The following is a 21,956-nucleotide window of genomic DNA, read 5'->3' as shown; positions in this document are numbered from 1 at the left end:
CTCAAAAACAGGTGGAAGACCTGGAAGGCTCAAGGTCCTGAACAATAGCTCAGTGAAAAAATGGACTGGTCCCTATGACGTCCTGTTGACAACATATTCTTCCTTAAAGCTGATGGGAATAAAGCCCTGGATCCACCACACACAGAAAAAACAGGCACTGTCTGAAAAGGACGCAGACCCTGCTGCTGTGGTTGATGCTGAAAGGGAAATCTAGACCTGAACTCCTGAAGGAGATTTGAAATTCCTTTTCTGGAAAAGGGCTGTGACCCCCAATGCAGGGTGACAACATTTTTTTTACTTTATTCATGTGCTTATAAAACTAGGGACCCTTAGCTGTCAGATACTGAGTTAGAGGATGATCTTTCTTGTGAGAAAAAAAAAGATTGAAAGTGAGTTATAGTTGTTTCTGAATGAGTTAAAGTATACAGAAATGTGAAAGTTTTAAATCTGGAGAAATGGAAACCTCACTCTTCGGTACAATTAGTCTTTGCTTGCTTGGTTTCTTTGCCTGTTTTCTGATCTTATGGGAATATGGTTTGAACTTTACTGTTTTGAGTACGTAGATAATCTTTTTCTCTGCTGCTTGGACATTGGAACCTAGGAGAGATCATCTGTGAAACGCATCGGAGAGAATGCCTTTGCCATCTGGGACTTAGGAAGAGTCATTTTGGTGCTGGTCGAATCTGATTTGGAGCATGAGGGCATGTCTCTGGCAAGGGACCAGTGGATGCACTGGTACCTCTCCCAGTAAGGCCTTGGCCATTTGGGACCTAGGAAAGGTCACATGTGAGACCAGTTACTGGGACCAGGGGAAAAGGAGGCAAGATTCTAAGGTTAGTTCCAGTTCCCAGTTCTTCCTTTGGAACTCTTTCTGTGCTCTGGATTTTGCTTTGTTGCTGTTCTGGAATAAATTTTGAGGTTTTCCCAGGAAGAGTTGAAACTTTACATCAAGTGGGAAAGTTAACAATGAAACGTGTAAAGCATGGAGATGCAATCTTGGTGGACATTGGAAGGACAAAGATTTTTCCTTCACACTTTGTATTTTTCTCCCTACTTGATCCATCCAGAATTTTACATTCTTGATCCATTCTGCATTCTGAAGATGGCATAAAATTTCTTTGCCTAAAACCAGTAAGACCAGTTTCCAATGGTAGTTTTGTCAACCAAGACTTTGACTGGAGTAAGATGCCTGAAGGAGGCCATCCTGGGCCCTGGTTGTTACCAGAAGGCCTTGAGGACAAGAGATTGACTTTCAAAGCTCGTGAAAGCCCACTGGAGAAAAGGCCTGGTACCTGGGTTTCTCATGTGGTTCATGGCAGTCTTTCCAAGGAAGGAATGAAAGTTGCTTTCCTGAAAGATGGCAAGGAAGAACCTTAGGACATGACAGGAACCTGCAGGGTTTGAGGGAAAATGGTACTGCAGGAAAAGCCAGATGACAGGAATGCTACTTGGCTTCTGTGCACTGGAGGGTGAAATAAGACTTAATCTAAAGGCTCCTTCCTTGCGCAAGTTCCAGCAAAGCAGACTTAAGGATCCTATGTGATCAATTGTTGTTCTTGCTGTGTTTATGCACATGAACAGGCAAAAATTGAGACCAGACTTAATGCAGTCCGGAGAAAAATCATGTAACAAGGAAAATCACAACGCTCAGTTGTAGACATTGGTCAAATGCAGCTAACTAACTGTCTTCAAAGTTTTGTTTTCACTTGGAAGTTAAACTGGCTTTGTGGCACCATCAGAGGTGCTCGATTTATGGGCAAGAAAGATCTGTCATATTGTCATTGTTTGATGTCATTCCAGCAAAGGCTTTGCAACCGGATGTCTTCTCAAAGGACAGTCTCGAGGACTCAGAGACTGGTTTGTGATTTGTTGTGTGAATTAACCCATGTGGTTTCATTTCTGTTTTCATAGGGTATATGCCTATGACCTCATTACCTGGGTGGTTGTTTACACAATATAGGCCTCACTTGAGAAGCCCATCTGCATCACAGCCTCTTGAGACTCAACAGTTTGTCTGGACTAAGTGGTTGGATTGGTGAAGTATGGGGTGGTCTGTGGGCTTCACTTTAAAACTAGTTTCCTTTTCTGCTCTAATAACTTGGACAGAAAAGGGCCCAGAAGTGTTAAATTGTCAGAAAGAATCCTATTTCCCCTCTCCTTGAGTTAAATAAGGTGGGCAAAAGTGCTTCAGATAACTGTGACATGCTTTTCACACCTCCCTCTAAGAAAGCCACTTTTTTTTTTGCCCTGGCTGGTGTGGCTCACTGGATTGAGTGCCGGCCTGCAAACCAAAGAGTCATTGGTTTGATTCCCCATCAGCACATGCCTGGGTTGCAGGCCATGTCCCTGGTAGGGAGTGCACAAGAGGCAGCTATACACTGATATTTCTCTCCCTCTCTTTCTCCCCCTTCCTCTCTGTCTAAAAAAAAAGTAGAATCTTTTTTTTTTTAAAGTCATTTTTCCTTAATTAGAGACTTTGTAGAATTTGTCCCTACCTTTTTCATTTAGTGGTATAGTTCTGATTGTGACTTCTAACTCTCACCAAGTTTGTCACCTCGAGTGTTGGAAAATGCCCTGTCTGGTTTGAGAAACTATAATCTCGCCAACAGGCGAGAGGGCCCCAAGGCTGGAAATAATCAAGGAGGCCTTGGGAAAACAGGCCATTGAGGAGATGAAAACTGTCCCATCACATCTCCCTGCTTGGCCCTGTGGTGGTTGGTTGTTGATGATGGGTAAGTTTTCTCATGAGAAGAAACAACCTAAGACAGACATCGGCTGGTATGGGCAGCAGACATGGACTTGGGGGACACGGAGAAAGGGCAAAAAGGCCTGCACCCCTCAGCCCAGCTTGGACATGGCCGGAGTCCTCATTCTATCTGAAAAAAGTCTCCTTGTCTCTTGGCAGCTTCCTCCCCACACCTGGCTCAGGTTCGAAACAATACTGGAGACAGTCCTAAACTAGATCTGGCGGTTGCCAGGGAAATCAGGCCTGAAAGTAATTTCCTTAAAGTATACTTTGTTTCTCCCTCAAAAGCTATAGATAGCTCATGCTTGGAAGGAAATTTACATTATTCACAGTCCCTAACCCTATACCCTTTGGTGCTCTCATGTTTACTAGTCTCCTCTTGGACCCATGTAAATTGGTGTGTTCTTGCCATTTGTTTTCTTCAAAACATCGTCTATTCTCTGTAAACATTAACATACTGATGTAATGAGATAATCTGTGCCTTCCTATTACCTGGCCCTACTGATAACCCTTTCAATAAAAGCCTTTGGAAAAAGGGGCTTGGGGGGCTTCTCCACTAGTGGGAAGTGCCCTTTCCCCTCTCCTGGCAAACAAAGAAGTGTTTGCGATGACTCGTGTTTAACCCCCCCATCCGTGACAGCTCCGGGGCAGGCTCTGAGGGATTCAGAGTCTGCACTCCCATCTCAGCTGGCCCCGGACAGTAACCCTCAGATCCCAGAGCACCGTGTTCCCCATGACGCACTCTGTCCCCACTGCAGTTATCACCTGGACCAGGGATGAGCAGAGACCCATGACACTTGCCCCGTGACACTCCAGAGCACAACAAGCATGCCAACTTTTCCAGCAATGCTATCCCTAGACCTTGTGCGCACCACTTCCCAGCGGCAGCCAATTGACCTGAACTTTGCAAGATATTTATCCCTCATGTGAAGGCCTTCTCCCACTCCAGACCCCCCTTCTCTGAGATCTCTGGACCAGGAGATAGATAGTACTAAGTCCATGGCCAGCAGGAAGAAGCTGCAGAAGAATGAGACCTTCCCCCGTTTACCTTTGTAAGAATACAAAGATGCAGAAGTGTTAAAGGGGGAACTGATACAGATAAATCTGATCAGACCACTGGGGAGGAGTAGGAAGGGGCTATAGGAAAATGATAAACAGCCTAGGATAGGATTGACTGAGAAGCTGAATGCCTCCAGAGCACATGGAATTATGGGTGAGAAGATCTGGAATAAAAGAAGGCACCTCAGTTGGGCTGGCTGGCTGGCTTCTGGTTTGGGCTCTCCTCAAGGATGCCTGGATGATCATGATGCAGCTGCCTGCATTTCCCAATGGATGGTATTTTGAATGGGAAGGAACTCTAGGTACAGCCTCAGATTGGGCTGTGCTGGCCTGGCAGACGGTGGCAGGATTATTCTTTGGGTGTTCCAGAGGGGACAAGCTCAGAGGCAGAAACCTGCCATTCTTTCAAAATTTATATAGCTTTTGTATCTTACGTTGTTTTAGTTTGTAAACAAGCCCTATAGAAATAAGATAAATATAACCAAAAGGGGGAAATGATAGGAGAACTCAGGTGCTTAAAGAGTTTAGCCTTAATTGATGGGTGTAAGAGATTAAAGCTGTAACTAAAAAGTTAGTTTAGCCTTAATTGATAGGTTTAAGTGATAATGCAGGTGGAAAGCTCTCATTCCAAAATTATGTAGTTTTTGAATAAAGACTCCTTTCCTTTGATAAGGGCAAGATGACTTAAGAGGAGCAGCCTAGCCAGAGACCCCTCCCAGGTTAACTGTTAATCATTGCTTATCTGTTCCTGTAGCCCGTTTTCACATCCCTTCCCCCGCCTGGGTAGCACATCAATCTCATCAATCTCCCACCTGAATGCTAACCCCTTCCCCCACCTGGGAAGCCCATCCGTTTCCCGCCGGAATGCTAGGGCTTATAAACCCCTATCTAACCCCGATTCGGGTCTCAGAATTTGGAGACTGCCTCCTCTGAGCCCGCGCGTGTGAATAAAGGCTTACTCCGTTCCCTGAATCGTGTCTTGAGTCTGGCTTTCCGTAACACCTTTATCATCAAAACTTGGCCTCTGGAATCTTGCCTAGTGGATGGTGGCAGGCAGCAGGACCCTACCTGCTGTTCAGCAAACATTAACATCTCATTTCAAGCCAATCTTTTTATAAGAAAAAAGGGTAGGTAAAGGGGTTGGAAAGGATGTTAATTGGAAAAGAGGTGCAGTCCAGTGGTGATTTTCCTGTTGTAACAGAGTGCCAGGCTATGTGGTTCTGGAACAGATTTGGGGTTCTATTTCATGTTGCTGAAACACATAACTCCCAGTGACAGAGTTAGGTGAAAAGGAAAGAGAATATTTATTAAAAATTATATAAATTTAGAATTATGGCAGAATTCTGTTTTTAAGTCCCAAAGTCCCTTAAAATGTAACACCCATAAACTCACACTGTTCTGCCTCCCCTTGCCAAACCAGAGGCCAGCCAGAGGTGCCATCTCTCAGGGAAAAAAAAAAAAAGAAGACTGCAGCTTAGCTAGGCAGGTTCCTGGTCAGCATTCCAGCTTCCCCCAGTCATCAGTGCTCAGTTAGGCTTCTACAATTTCAGCACCATCGGCTGTGTCTCTGTGTTTTCCAGCTCTTAATCCAGAAATTTGAATCCAAGAGAGAAAATCGCTACGTGTGCCCAGTTTAAATACTCACACTGAGTGTTCCACATCTTGCAGGATTTCTTGCCTCCGAGAGTTCCTTGCTTTTTTCATGCAGGTGAGGTGAAGCTTTTCCCCACCTACCTTATAAGTCTGGGCAGGCGTGACCCAGTGACCCAGGATAAAACATCTTCTTGCCTCACAGCAGGGTGATCTGCCTCCCCATATTGAGCCACAAGTTAAAGTTAGCCCATCTCCCTTGCCTCCAGTGGCACAGCAATTAGCATTTCTACAATGTTAGCCAACTGTTATTTATATAAAAAGTAAGTCTTAATCATTGTCCTGCCACTCTTACCAGCCCCCAGCCAGGTTTGGAGTTTTGGGGTTTTTTTTTACATTTTCCTGGGCACCCTGAGTTTTTAACCCTGTCTTAACTCAATACCCCATCTCACTAGTACTTCTTCAAGGGAAAAGGGGGAAAGTAGAGAGAGAAACATCAATGCGAGGGAAATACGGATTGGCTGCCTCCTACAGGCACCCCAACAGGGAATGGAGCCTGCAACCTGGGCAAGTGCCCTGACCAGAATCAAACTGAAGGCCTTTCAATTAAGGGACAAATCTCCAACCAACTGAGCCATACAGTCTAGGGCCCTAGTACTTTTCCTGTTGGTCAACAATTTCTCATCTGGAACACAATGGCTCAGATACCATCTTGATTACTTGCAGACTCCCTGGGGCACAAAGTTTGAATTGCTTGTAGGCCTCCTGGATTCATGTGGCCATGCATTCCAGTTCCTGAAGTAACCTCAGTGCACATGCATTAATTACTTAAGCCTGTCAACTAAGGCAAACATCTTTAACTCTTGAGTTCCCCTATCGTTTTCCCTTCTAGAAATACCAAACCTTAGCCAACTAACAGGTCAAGATTAGATGATTTACTTCTTATAAAGCATTTAGCACAGGATCTGACACCTGACTGTAGAAATAGCTAGTAAGTGGGAGCTGGTATTAATGACAGGATCTGCCTTGGGTACTATGTGAGAGCAGAGGAAGAGACGCTTCCTTCTGCCCCCAGATTTCTCCAGTTAGAAAAGTGGAAAATAAGAACAGAAGGTGGTTGGAAAGAGAGAACATGAATTACCAACAAAAACTGAACTCCTGAGTGCTCCACACCTGGGAGCACACCCCAGGGATCCACCCCCACCGCATATCGAGCCTGCCCCCCTTGGGAGTGACAGGACCTGCTCCAGATTGAATCCCTCTCTGGACAGATCTTTAGTTCACCCTTCCTGAAGCCCAAAAGGTCATAGCTCCCTTGAGCTGCTGGAAAAATACTGTGTAGAAATTGCAGAGTGCAGGAAAGAAAACCAGTAAGCAAATGGAACCAAAGGCCAAGAGCTGAGCAGATGTTTATTTTCACCTACGTCCAATTTTAGCAAACCTAGGAAAAGAATAAAATGTCCAGGAAAACTCAAGCTAAATGGGGTGGGGGAACCAGTAATATCAAATTTGAGACTATATATGAAAAAAGATAAAATTTGATCAATTTATCATATCACTCAAAAGAATAAATTCCATATAGAATGTAAGACTTTCATAACTATGGCTAAAAATCTAGCTGCAGTTGAGGAGGGAAATGGATAAATTTGACTACTTAAAAATTTAAAGATTAAGACTACTTAAAACTTTTGTAAGGAAAAACATAAAGTATAAAATGACAAACACATCACAGACAAATGGCTAACATGCCTTCAAAGAGTAGAGAGAAAAACCCTGGGTGGTGTGGCTCAGTGGATTGGGTGCCAGCCTGTGAACCGAAGGATCACTGGTTCGATTCCCAGTGTAGGGCACATGCCTGGGTTGTGGGCCAGGTCCCTGGTAGAGGGCGCACAAGATACGACTGCACATTGATGTTTCTCTCCCTCTCTCTCTCCCTTCCCTCTCTAAAAAAATAAACAAAATCTATAAAAAAAAAAAAAAAAGTAGAAAAGAACCAGCTTGAAGGGAGTATGCCAGAATATGCCAGTATGCCACCCCTAAAGGTGCCACTTTGCATATGGATTGCTTTGAGCTTAAGGTGATCAAGACCCAGCAGATTGAGCAAAAGCTGTTGACCTCCCCCTCAATTGCCTCAAGAAATACATTAGGGGCCTGTACCAGGAAGAGAGCTATTACCAGAGAGGACATTTTTATCTGAAAGATTTGCCTGCTTGTCAGGGCAAACATCTGACTACCAAGCATCTGCTCTTCTGATCTCCTGTGCATTGTCCTGTTCCCCAGTGAACCCGCAGCTCCCACTCCTGAGGATGGCACAGAAGCCTCAGTCACTTGGGCACCTTTGAGTCTCAGGCCTTTATGGGCTTCTGTTAAGTATGTAACTAAATTTGTTTTCCTCCTGTTAATGTCTTTTGTCAATATAATTATTAGATCAGCCAAAGAATCTGAAGAGAAAGGGAAATTTTTCCATCCCTACAAACTCAATTTATTTTTATTTTTTTTAAAGATTTTATTTTTTAATTTTTAGACAGAGGGGAAGGAAGAGAGGGAGAGAAACATCAATGTGTGGTTGCCTCTCACATGCCCCCCACTGGAGACCTGGCCTGCAACCCAGGCATGTGCTGTGACTGGGAATTGAACCAGTGACCCTTTCATTCGCAGGCCAGCACTCAATCCACTGATCCACACCAGCCAGGGCCCTACAAACTCAATTTAAAAATTGCGAAAGACACACAGTTCACAGAAAGAAATGTAAAGGGCTTCATAACATATAAAAAAGATGTTCAAACTTGCTTCTAATAAGAAAAGTACAAATTAAAACTATAACAAAGCTAGTAATTTTTTACCTGTCAGATTGGCAAAAATGCAAGTTCGTCAATGCATTTTGTTAGCAAAGCTGTGGTCAAACAGGCATTCTAATATACTCCTGGTGGGAATGCAAAGTGGGGCCACACTATGGAGGGGAATTCTGTTGACAACATCTAACAAAGTTATATGTGTATTTCCTCTCTGATCCAGCAATACCACTTCTCAGAATCTATTCCCCAAATAAATCACTGGCAATATGGAAAAGTGTTTGCATAAAGCTATTTACTACAGCACTGTTTGAAAGAGCAAAAGACTAGAAACAACCCAAATGTTAATAAATACATTAACACTGAAAGGATAAGCCAAACACTTTTTTAAAAATATGCTATTACAGCTGTCCCAATTTTTTTCCCCTTTGCTCCTCTCTGCTTGGTGCCCTCCTCCCTCCAGCGTCCCACCACCTTAGTTCATGTCCATGGGCCATCCATACAAGTTCTTTGGCTTCTCCACTTCTTATACTATTCTTAACCTTCCCTTGTCTATTTTGTACCTACCATTTATGCTTCTTAATCCCTGTGCCTTTCCCCCCATTCTCGCTCTTCCCTCCCTCATTGATGATAACCCTCCATGTGATCTCCATTTCTGTAATTCTGTAGCTGTTCTAGTTGTTTGTTTAGTTTGTTTTTGTTTTTTAGATTCAGTTGTTGATAGTTGTGAGCTTGTTGTCATTTTACTGTTCATAGTTTTGATCTTCTTTTTCTTAGATAAGTCCCTATAACATTTTATATAATAAGGGCTTGGTCATGATAAATTCCTTTAGCTTTACCTTGTCTGGAAAGCACTTTATCTGCCCTTCCATTCTAAATGATAGCGTTGCTGGATTGAGTAATCTTGGATGTAGGTCCTTCCTTTTCATCACTTTGAATACTTCTTGCCAGTCCCTTCTTGCCTGCAAAGTTTCTTTTGAGAAATCAGCTGATAGTCTTATGGGAACTCCTTTGTAGGTAACTCTCTTCTTTTCTCTTGCTGCTTTTAAGATTCTCTCTTTATCTTTAACCTTTAGCATTTTAACTATAATGTGTCTTGATGTGGTCCTCTTTGGATCCAACTTGTTTGGGACTCTCTGTGCTTCTTGCCCTTGTATGTCTATTTCCTTTGCCAAATTAGGGAAGTTTTCTTTCATTATTTTTTCAAATGAGTTTTCAATTCCTTGCTCTTCCCTTCTCATTCTGGCATCCCTATGATTTGATGTTGGTACTTTTGAAGATGTCCTAGAGTCTTCTTATATTCTCCTCATTTTTTTGAATTCTTGTTTCTTCATTCTGTACTGGTTGACTGTTTATTTTCTACTTATGTTCCAAATCACTGATTTCATCCCTGGTTCCTTCCCTTCACTGTTATTTCCCTGTGGATTTTTCTTTATTTCACTTAGTATAGCCTTCATCTCTTCCCTTATGCATTTGCTGTACTCAATGAATTCTCTGAGCATCCTGATAACCAGTGTTTTGGACTTTGCATCTGATAGGTTGGCTATCTCCATTTCATTTAGTCTTTTTTTCTAGAGTTTTGATTTGTTCTTTCATGTGGGTCATATTCCTTTATCTCCTCAATTTGGCAGCTTCCCTGTGTTTTTTTCTGTATATTAGGTAGAGCTGCTTTGACTGCCTGTCTTGGTACACCTATTACATTGTAAGAGGCAGAGCCTTAGTGTTCACCTGGGTGGGGCAACCCACTTCTCTGTTTTGTGACACTGTATGTGAGGGAGGGGTCAGGGAGGGAACAATTCGGTTTGCTCAACTCTTGCCCTGTTTCTGGTTACGTCCCCCACTTCCTGTATAAAACTGATGCTTTTCTAGCTGCTGCCTTAATGCTGAATCCCAGAGTGGGTGGGTTTGCACACATTCTAGGACCTTGCAGGTCCTTTAAATGGACTCTCCTGAGAAACCAGCAGTTTCTTCTGCCACCCCAAACCTGACTGGTTTTTACAGCCAGAAGTTATGAGGCTGTATTTTCCTGGTGCTGGAACCCTGGGCTGTGCCAGCTGGCCTGGGGCTAGGATTGCTCACTTCTCAGATGTCCCTCCCAGTTTTAATCCACCACACATGAATGTGGGACTGACCGTTTTGCCAGCTGCTAACAGCCACTGCCTCCACTGCCTCACTGCCCCCTCACCGCCTTCACACCACATCCTCTCCATCCTGGCTCCCCATCTCTGCCCCTCCTACCTGTCTGGATGAATACTTTTTTCTTTAAATCCTTGGTTGTCAAATTTCCATACAGTTCCATTTTCTGGCAGTTCTGGTTGTTTTTTGTTTTGAGGTTAGTTGTAATCCTTCTTATGGTTGTGCAAGGCAGCAAATTGTGTCTATTCACGTACCCATCTTGTCCAGAAGTCTGCCAAACACTTTTTAAAATGGTTACCAATGGGGGAAGGTATAAATAGAGTGAGGAAAATAGGGATAGGAACTAAATTTCTGTGATTCATCTTGTTTTGTAGATCTGACTTTGAAACTATATAAAACTTAATATAATTACACACAAAATTAACTTTAAAAAGCATCCCCTGAACATCAAAAGCTAAGTAAAACAAAAGAACTTATCTGCACAGTGAGTTAGTGGTATAATCACAGAGAGAACTATGTCAATCAACTTTAAACCACAGTGATTTGACTGTGTTTATATACAGTTAGTGTATAGTGCAATATACACTAAGGACAAAAAGGCTGAGAAGTGGTTTTTATAATCATGTTAATTGACTAATGATTCATCAGTTAATGGTGATAAATATATGTTGTTATTTTCACGTTGTGTGTAGGTACTGAAGAATGGACCAAATGTTGATGTGTTTGGGAACTGAGCTATTCAGTTGGGAAAAAAGTAGATGAAAGATATAGAAAATTATGTAAAACAATGAGTCTACATTTGAATCAAAATAGTATAGACAAAGGATGATTTTATCTTTAAATATACATGTTTGTTTTTTCTCTCCAGTGAAAAGCTCTAGAAATAAGTATCAGCTCAGTAGCAAAGATTATCCCTAGCACCCTGACTGCATCTGCACTTGCCATCTCCCATCAACAGACACCTTGAGGAAATGTTTGGTTCTCAACCTGGGGAAGGAAATGTACACAATTTACATGGATGTCATCATATTAGAAACTCCCAAAGCTATCCAAAGCTCTTAAGATTCCAGCAGAGGTGAAGGCTCTCACTTGCCAAGGATGAGGAAGGTGAATATTCATAGGGAAAATGGCTGCAGGGCATCAGTATGTTTAAACCCACTACTTTATCATACTTACCTGGCAGGGGAGATACCATGATCATAAAGGTGGTTTTCCCAGGGCAAGGCTTATCCGTTGCTCTCCGGATGTACTAACCCCTTCAATTTCCCCAACTGTGGGAAACTCGACTGCATAATTTGTGGTAGTGGGGGACTATGTTCACGCTCTCCCCTGTAAATAAATAAATAAATAAATAAATAAATAAACCCACAACTGCATAACAAGCTTTCAACTGGTCACTTTGGGAGGGTTCTGTTTTTAAAGTATATTTTATTGAGTATACTATCACAATTGTCCCATTTTTTCCTCCCCTATATCCCCTTTTTCCCTGCACCCACTCTCCCTCTAGCATTCCCCCACATCACTTAGCTCATGTTCATGGGTCACACATGTAGGTTCTGTTGCTTCTCCATTTCCTATACTATTCTTAACCTCCCCCCTGTCTATTTTATATCTACCAGTTATGCATTTTATTCCCTGTACCTTTTTCCCCCATTTTCTCCCCTCACCCTCCCTGTTGATAACCCTCCATGTAATCTCCATTTTGGTGATTCTGTTCCTGTTCTAGGTATTTCTTAGTTTGTTTTTGGGGTTACTTAGGTTCAGTTGTTGATAGTTCTGAATTTGTTATCATATTATTGTTCATAGATTTGATCTTCTTCTTCTTAGATAGATAAGTCCCTTTAACATTTCATATAGTAAGGGCCTGGTGATGATGAACTCCTTTAACTTGACCTTGTCTGGGAAGCACTTTATCTGCCCTTCCATTCTAAATGATAGCTTTGCTGGCTAGAGTAATCTTGGGTGTGGGTCCTTGCTTTCCATAACTTTGAATACTTCTTTCCAGCCCCTTCTTGCCTCTAAGGTTTCTTTTGAGTAATCAGCTGATAGACTTATCAGAACTCCTTTGTAGGTGACTCTCCTTTTCTCTTGCTGCTTTTAAGATTCTCTTCTCATCTTTGATCTTGGGTAACTTAATTATGATGTATCTTAGTGTGTTTCTCCTTGGGCCCAATTTGTTTGGGACTCTCTGAGCTTCCTGGACTTGCATGTCCAATTCCTTTGTCAGATTGGGGAAGTTTTCCTTCATTATTTTTTCAAATGAGTTTTCCTCCAGCCAAAATGGAGGCATAGTTACATACACTTTATCTCTTCACACTTCATCAAAAGATGGACAACAAAAAATTTAAAAAGAAAAGATAGACCCCACTCCAGCGCAAAGGTGGTGGAGGATGCGCACGGAGATGCCAACAGGATGCCTGGGTGCTGTCCGCCCACTGCTGCCACACTGCACTTCCAGCCACCTTTCCTGGACAAAGGGAAGATGTAGGGCTGCACCGAAGCTGGATCATGGATCGCGCCGCGCAGCTCCAGCAGCCCCTGAGGGACTGAGGGGACGCCCGCCTTCCTTTCATTCAGACTCTGCTCAATGTCACCTTATCATGGAAACCTTACCCAGCTAAAGTGGCAGCCATCTTGAATGGGACCTGACCATTCAACTAGCTCTGTTTTCCTCAAAGTGCTTATCACCCACAGCTGATCCAGAAATGTTGAGAATTTGGAGAGGGAAGATGGCGGAGGAGTGAGTGGAAGTAATGCTGACCTCCTCCCAAGATCAAACTGGAATTGTGACTAAAATGTGGAGAAATCACCTGGAAAACAATGGAACGATAGAGGGAGAGGAGCCTTGGAGCCTTGGACAGACAGTGAAATCGACTTTCGCACATCCTAATGGGTGAGAAGTATGGTGGAGGTTCAAGAGGGTGGGCTGGGCACCCACGTGCACCAGCACCAGAGGGACATTAAAAAGGCCAGTTGGATCTCCCTGAGAAGAACAGGGTCTAAATCATAAGCAAGGACCCCTAGACTACAGCATCTGAAACTAGAAAAGCACACAGACAAAAACGCAACCATGAAAAGCTTAGGGGTGCTCTCTGCCAGAGACAGGCAGCTGGAGATGCAGAACGTTTAAAGGGCCAACACAAAAATTTACAGTGGCAACCACATTCCTTGATCTCTGGATAGAGGTGGGAACAGAGTGGGCTGATGCCTGAAGAAAGATTGGTGAGGAAAGCTTTGTGAAGAGAACTGAGACGGTGGCCAGCAGAGCCCTGGTGATAACTCACCTCCCACTCCAAGACACATCATCATCTGCAGCTACCATCTTGCTCAGGCATAAAGAAATCAATAATCCTGCCTTCTGTGTGCTCCAATCAGAGCGTGTGCGCATGGCGTGGGCTAGGGTGTTGAGTGCAGCGCGACCAGCAAAAATAGAGGATCCCTGGCCAAAGGGGACACTGAGTTGCCTAGAGACCCTTAAGGAGAGACTGGAGATGGAGGCGTTGGGGAAAGAACTGGAGGAGTAGCCGGGGATTCCAGAGCCGACTCCTTCCCCACTCCACAGTCTCCATTTTGTGCAGGCAGGCCACACCCCAAAGAGGCAGCAGTGGGAAAGGAAATAATAGCCCTGCCCTCAAGGCAGTCAGGCCTGGAAAGGAGTTGTGTGTGGGCCTTGATGGTGAGTGCAGAGCTGCCGGCAGAGATAGGAGACCCTGGGCTAAAGGGGACACAGAGCTGCCTAGAGACTCTTGAGGAGAGACTGGAGGCAGAGGTGTTGGGGAGAGAACTAAGGAAAGAGCCGGCAGCGGGGGAATCCTGGTGCCGATTCCTTCCCCATTCCATAATCTCCATCTTGCTCAGGCAGACCACTCCCCTGAGTGACAGCAGAATGTAAGGACATGATAGTCCCACCCTCAGGAGGCCCTTCCCTGCCCAGTGGTGCCTAAGCCTGACAGCTGAGGGCAGAGTAACTACATTAACAATTGCAGGAGACAAACACAGACAGTAGTTTCCTGGAAGGCTCAAACAGACGGCCTACGGTCAGACAGGGTCAACAACTGACATAATCAGAGGCAGACTCAGAAAGAAAATAAAAAATAAAAAATAAAAATACATAAATAAATAAAAAGACCCCCTACTACCATAGAAGTTTAATTCACAAAGTCAGGAAATCAAGTCTGATCAATTGAAACAGAAGCAAAAGAGAGAGAGAGAGAGAGAGAGAGAGAGACTCTCACAAATAATGGGAAGGAAAAGAAATACCCCCCAAATGAGAGCAAAGGAGGAATCCCCACAGAGAGCACTAAGTAAAATAGAGGCAAGTGAACTATCAGATATTGAATTCTAAAACAATGGCTCTAAGGAAGCTCAGTGAGCTCAGCGAGCTCAAAGACAACTATGAGAAACTACAGGGAAACTATCAGGTACTTACTGAAAACTGTATCAGCCTGGAAAAGGACATATAAACTATCAAGAAGACACAAGAAGAAATGAAGAATACCATTTCTGAATTGAAGAACACAGTAGAAGGAATCAAAAGCAGACTAAATGAAGCAGAAGATCGAATCAGCGAGTTGGAAGACAAGGTAGAAAAAAGCTCCCAGAAAGAACAAGAAATGGAAAAAAGACCCAAAAAGAATGAAGAGACATTTAGGGAAATGTAGGACAACATGAAATGCAAAAATATCCACATAATAGGGATACCAGAAGAAGAAGACGAGCAAGGGATAGAGAAACTGTTTGAAAAAGTCATGATGGAAAACCTCCCCAGTTTGAGGAGAGAAAAGGTCTCACGGGTCCAGGAAGCACAGAGGGCCCCATTCAAGAGGAACTCAATGAGGCCCACTCCAAGACACATCATCATTAAAATGGCCAATATCAAAGACAAAGAAGTAATCCTAAAGGCAGCAAGGGAGAAACAAAAACTAACATACAAGGGAGCCCCAATGCGGCTAGCAGCTGACTTCTCAAAAGAAATACTACAAGCCAGAAGGGAATGGCAAGAAATATTCCAAGCAATGAAAAGCAAAGGCCTACAACCAAGACTGCTCTGTGCAGCAAGGCTCTCAACTAAAATAGAAGATGAAATAAGGAATTTCCCAGACAAAAGAAGACTAAAAGAATACATCTCCACCAAACCGACACTACAAGATACACTAAAGGTACTGGTTTAAGAAGATGAAGAAAAAGAATGAGAAAGAGAAAAACACAGGTACAAAGGAGAAACATAAATCATTACCTATCAATAATAACTCTCAATGTAAATGGACTAAATGCCCCAATCAAAAGACACAGGGTAGCTCAATGGATAAGAAAACATGACACACATATGCTGCCTACAAGAGACCCACATCAGAACAAAGGACGTACACAAACTGAAAGTAAAGGGATGGAAAAAAATATTCCAAGCAAATGGGCAAGAAAAAAAGCAGGGGTAGCAATACCTATATCAGACAAAATAGATTTCAAAACAAAAGCCATAAAAAGAGACCCAGAGGGACACTTTATAATATTTAAAGGAAGAATCCATCAAGAAAACATGAACATTGTAAACTTATATGTACCCAACATAGGAGCACCCAAATATATAAGGAAAATCTTGGAGGACTTCAAAAAAGATATAGACAGTATCACACTGATAGTAGGGGATTTTAACACCCCACTGTCAAAAATGGACAGATCTTCCAAACAAAACATCAACAAGGATATTGTGGAGCTGAATGACGCATTAGATCAAATGGACTTAACTGACATATATAGAACTTTTCATTCCCAAAAAGGAAAATGCACATTCTTTTCAAATGTGCATGAACATTTTCAAAGATAGACCACATGATAGAACACAAAGCAAGCCTCAAGAAATTCAGGAAAATTGAAATACTAACAAACATTTTCTCGTACCACATGGGCTGGAAACTGGAAGGGAAACCTCAAGGGGAAACCTCAAAAACTTGAAAACTCATGGAGACTTAACAGCACACTATTGAACAATGAATGGGTCAATAATGACATTAGAGAAGAAATCAAAAAGTTTCTGGAAACAAATGAAAGTGAACATACAACAGTCCAAAACCTATGGAACACAGCGAAGGCAGTCCTGAGGGGGAAGTTCATAGCAATACAGGCTTACCTAAAAAGGATAGAAACATTTCAAATAAAAGACCTAACACTACAACTTCAAGAACTGGAGAAACAACAACAAATAAATCCCAGAGCAAGTAGAAGGAAGGAAATAATCAAGATCAGAGCAGAACTGGATGACATAGAGACGAAAAGAACAATTCAAAGGATCAACCAATCCAGGAGCTGGTTCTTTGAAAAGATAAATAAAATTGACAAGCCTTTAAGCAGACTCATCAAGAAAAAAAGAGAGAGGACCCAAATAAATAATGTCAGAAATGAAAGAGGAGAAATAACAACTGATACCACAAAAATACAAAAAATTGTAAGAAATTACGATGACCAATTGTATGCCAAGAAATTTGAAAACCTCGATGAAATGGACAAATTTCTAGAAAAGTATAATCTTCCAACACTGAAGGAAGAAGAAGCAGAAAGTCTGAACAGACCAATAACAGCTGGTGAAATTGAAGCAGTAATCAAGAAAATCCCAGCACACAAAAGCCCTGGGCTGTATGGTTTCACAGGAGAATTTTACAAAACATTTAAGGAAGAGCTAACCCCTGTCCTTCTCAGACTATTCCAAAAAATCCAAGAGGAGGGAAGACTCCCAGACTCCTTCTATGAGGCCAGCATCACCCTGATCCCAAAACCAGATAAAGACCCTACAAAGAAAGAAAACTACAGGCCAATTTCGCTGATGAACATAGATGCTAAAATCCTCAACAAAATATTGGCAAACCACATTCAGCAATACATGAAAAATATCACCCACCATGATCAAATGGGATTCATCCCAGGGATGCAGGGATGGTTCAATATACGCAAGTCAATAAATGTAATACATCACATAAACAAAAGAAAAGACAAAAACCACATGATCATCTCAATAGATGCAGAAAAAGCATTCGATAAGGTACAACACCCATTTATGATCAAAACACTCAGCAAAATGGGAATAAAGGGGGCATACCTCAATGTAATAAAGGTCATATATGAAAAACCTACAGCCAACATCATACTCAATGAGCAAAAACTAAAAGCTTTCCCGCTAAGATTGGGAACACGACAAGGTTGCCCGCTTTCACCAATTCTAGTCAACATAGTATTGGAAGTCCTAGCCACAGTGGTCAGACAAGAAAAAGAAATAAAAGACATCCAAATTGGAAAGGAGGAAGTAAAACTATCATAGTTTGCAGATGACATGATAGTGTACATAGAAAACCCTGTAGACTCCACCAAAAAACTACTCAATCTAATAAGTGAATTTGGCAAAATAGCAGGATATAAAGTCAATATTCAGAAATCAAAGGCATTTTTGTACAGCAGCAATGAAATAGAAGAAGAAGAAATCAGAAAAAAAAATACCATTCGATATAGCAACAAGAAAAATAAAGTACCTAGGAATAAATTTAACCAAGGAGGTAAAAGACCTGAACTCAGAAAACTATACAACATCGAAGAAAGAAATTCAGGAAGACACAAATAAATGGAAGCATATACCATGTTCGTGGATTGTAAGAATTAATATCATCAAAATGTCCATACTACCCAAAGCAATTTATAGATTCAACACAATCCCTATTAAAATACCAGTGATGTATTTCACAGAAATAGAACAGACATGTCAAAAATTTATATGGAAGCATAAATGACCCCAAATAGCTGCAGCAATTTTGAGAAAGAAAAACAAAGTAAGAAGGATCACAATACTGGTCGTCAAACTATTTTACAAAGCCACTATACTCAAAAGAAGCTGGTACTGGCACAAGAACAGACCCATAGACCAGTGGAACAGAATAGAAAGCCCAGAAATACATCCATGTCTATACGGTCAATTAATATTTGACAAAGGGGGCAGAAGCATAAAATGGAGTAATAATAGCCTCTTCAACAAATGGTGTTGGGAGAGCTGGATGGCTACATGCAAAAAATTGAAATTTGATCATCAGCTGACACTATACACAGAAATAAACTCAAGATGGATAAAAGACTTAAATATAAGTCGCAACACCATAAAAGTCCTAGAGGAGAACATTGACAGGAAACTCTCAGATATCCCACACAGCAATATTTTCACCGATATGTCCCCTAAAGCAAGGGATATAAAGGAAAGAATAAACAAATGGGACCTCATCAAAATAAGGAGCTTCTGCATGGCTAAAGAAAACATCAGCAAAATGCAAAGGGAACCAATCGTATGGGGAAATATATTTGCTAATGATATATCAGATAGAGGTTTGATCTCCAAAATATATAGAGAACTGACACAACTCCACTCCAAGACAAATGATCCAATTAAAAAATGGCAAAGGATCTGGGCAGACACTTGTCCAAGGAAGGGATACAGAGGGCCCAGAGGCATGTGAAAGGATGCTCAGCATCACTAGCCATCAGAGAAATGCAGGTCAAAACCACCATGAGGTACCACCTCACACCAGTCAGAATGGCCATCATAAACACATCCACAAACAACAGGTGCTGGCAAGGCTGTGGAGAAAAAGGAACCCTAGTACACTGCTGGTGGGAATGCAGACTGGTGCAGCCATTGTGAAAAACAGTGTGGAATTTCCTAAAAAAGCTAAAAATGGAACTGCCTTTTGATCCAGGGATTCCCTTGCTGGGACTATACCCTAAGAACCACAAAACGCCAATTCAAAAGAACCTATGCACCCCAATGTTCATAGCAGCACACTTTACAATAGCCAAGTGTTGGAAGCAACCTAAATGCCCATCAGTAGATGAGTGGATCAAAAAACTATGGTACATTTACACAATGGAATACTAAGCAGCAGAAAGAATAAAAGAACTACTAAACTTCCCAACAGCATGGATGGAACTAGAGAGCATTATGCTAAGCGAAATAATCCTGGGTGCGAAAGAAAAATACCATATGATCTCACCTATAAGTGGAACCTAAACAACAAAACAAAGATGTGAGGAAAACATGACCAGCAACATTGAAAGAAAAAATAAACCAACGGAGTCAAGAGGGAAGGGGGAGAGGTGGGGAAAAGGAGGGGAAGGGTCAAGTCAAGGAACGTATATCAAGGACTCATGGACAAAGCCAAAGTAGGGAAGGACTGAGAGAGGGAGTTGGGGGAGGGGGGCAGGGGAAAGTGGTGGTAGGAAGCCAGAGATAAATGTATTTGAGCAAAAAAAAAAAAAATAAATTAAATTAAAAAAAGAAAAAGAAAAGATAACCAGAACTGCCAGAAAATCGAACTGTATGGAAGTCCAACAACCAAGGAGTTAAAGAAGAAACATTTATCCAGACCAGTAGGAGGGGCAGAGACAGGCAGCTGGGGCAGAGACAACATGCAGCAAGGTGGCAGCTGGAGGACAAGGTGGGCAAGGTGGTGGCTGGCAGACTGGGTGGTCCCACATTTGTGTGCAGATAAATTGGGAGGAACAGCTGGGGAGCCAGACAGACCTCACAACCCAGGTTCCTGTGCAGGAAAAGAAAGCTTCAAAACCTCTGGCTGAAAAACCTGTGAGGGATGTGGCAGCGGGAGACTCTCCCAGCCTCACAGAAGAGATTATTGGAGAGACCCACAGGGTCCTGGAACATACACAAACCCACCCACCTGGCAATCAGTGCCTGAAAGGGCCCAATTTGCTTCTGGGTAGCAGGGGAAGTGACAGAAACCAGCTGAGAGCAGAGCAAGTGGCATTGTTCCTTCTCGGACCCCTTACCCACATACAGCATCACAATGCAGTGATGTGGGTTGCTCCACCCTGGTGAATACTTAAGGCTCTTCCCCTTACAATGTAACAGGCATTCTGAGACAAAGAAATATGACCCAAGTAAAAGAACAGATCAAAGCTCCAAAAATAAAACTAAGCAATGAAGGGATAGCCAACCTATCACATACAGAGTTCAAAACACTGGTAATCAGGGTGCTCACAGAAATGGTTGAGTTTGGTCGTAAAAGGGAGGAATAAGTGAAGGCAATATAGGGTGAAATAAAGAAAAATATACAGGGAACCTACAATAAAGAGAAGAAAACCGGGGCTCAAACCAACGATTGGGAGCAGAAGGAAGAAATAAACATTCATCCAGAACAGAATGAAGAAACAAGAATTCAAAAAAATGAGGAGAGGCTTAGGAACCTCCAGGACAACTTTAAATGCTCCAGCATTGGAATTATAGGGGTGCCAGAAGGAGAAGAGGAAGAGCTAGAAACTAAAAATTTATTTGAAAAAATAGTGAAAAAGAACTTCTCCAATCTGGCAAAGGAAATAGACTTCCAGGAGACCCAGGAAGCTCAGAGTCCCAAAGAGGATGGACCCAAGGAAGCACACACAAAGATACATCATAATTGCATTAACCAAGATTAAAGATGAGGAGAGAATCTTAAAAGCAGAAAGAGAAAAGGAGAGAGTTACCTAGAGAGGAGTTCCCATAAAACTATCAGCTGATTTCTCAAAAGAAACTTTGCAGGCAAGAATGGGCTGAAAAGAAGTATTCAAAGTCATGAAAGACAAGGACCTACATCCAAGATTACTCTATCCAGCAAAACTATCATGTAGAATGGAAGGGCAGATAAAGTGCTTCCCAAAGAAGATCAAGTTAAAGGAGTTCATCATCACCAAGCCCTTATTATATGAAATGTTAAAAGGACTTAAATAAGAAAAAAGAAGATCAAAAACTACAAGCAGTAAAATGACTCACGACTATCAACAACTAAACCTAAGAAGAAAATAAAAGCAAAAACTAAGCAAACAACTAGAACAGGAACAGAATCGCAGAAATGGAGCTAGAGGGGAGAGGCAGGAGGGAGAATGGAGGAAAAGGTACAGGAAATAAGAAACATAAATAGTGGGTACAAAATAGACAGGGGGAGGTTAAGAATAGTATAGGAAATGGAGAAGCCAAAGAACTTACATGTAGGACCCATGGATATGAACTAAAGGTGGAAGGGGAAATGCTGGTGGGAGGGATGGTGCAGGGTGGAGGGGAATAAAGAGGAGGGAAAAAAATGGGATAAATGTAATAGCATAATCAATAAAATATATATATTTAAGAAATTTTTAAATGAGTTTTCATTTTCTTGCTCTTCTTCTTTTGGCACCCCTATGATTCGGATGTTGGAACATTTAAAGTTGTCCCACAGGTTCCAAAGCCTCTCCTTATTTTTTTTGAATTCTTTTTTCTTCATTCTGCTCTGGTTGAATGTTTATTTCTTCCTTCTGTTTCAAATTGTTGATTTGAGTCCTTGTTTCCTTCCCTTCACCGTTGGTTCCCTGTATATTTTTCTTTGTTTCACTTTGTATAGCTTTCACTTCTTCCCTTATTTTGCAATGATACTCAGTCATTTCTGTGAGCATCCTGATTACTGGTGTTTTGCACTCTGCATCATATAGGTTAGCTATATCCTCATCATTTGGTTCTTTTTCTGGACTTTTGATATGTTCTTTCATTTGGGCCATATTCCTTTGTCATAGGATGCCTGTTATGTTGTAAGGGGCAAAGCCTTAGGTATTCACCAGGGTGGGGCAACCCACTCTGATGC

The 21,956-nt window shown here is 42.1% G+C and overlaps 1 non-coding gene across 1 annotated transcript; it reads left to right on the top strand.

The window, feature by feature from the left end:
* Positions 1-11,491: 11,491 nt before the first annotated feature.
* Positions 11,492-11,655, top strand: LOC129068059 (U1 spliceosomal RNA). Its single transcript, XR_008528872.1, has one exon. It is a non-coding gene; the product is annotated as a U1 spliceosomal RNA (small nuclear RNA).
* The last annotated feature ends 10,301 nt before the right edge of the window (positions 11,656-21,956 follow it).

Source organism: Pteronotus mesoamericanus, unplaced genomic scaffold (assembly GCF_021234165.1).
Source record: "Pteronotus mesoamericanus isolate MK-2021 breed Mesoamerican mustached bat unplaced genomic scaffold, CSHL_Meso_final contig_20, whole genome shotgun sequence".
Classification (NCBI taxonomy): domain Eukaryota; kingdom Metazoa; phylum Chordata; class Mammalia; order Chiroptera; family Mormoopidae; genus Pteronotus; species Pteronotus mesoamericanus.
The sequence above is the reverse complement of the archived record's forward strand: the minus strand, read 5'-3'. Positions and strand labels throughout refer to the sequence as shown.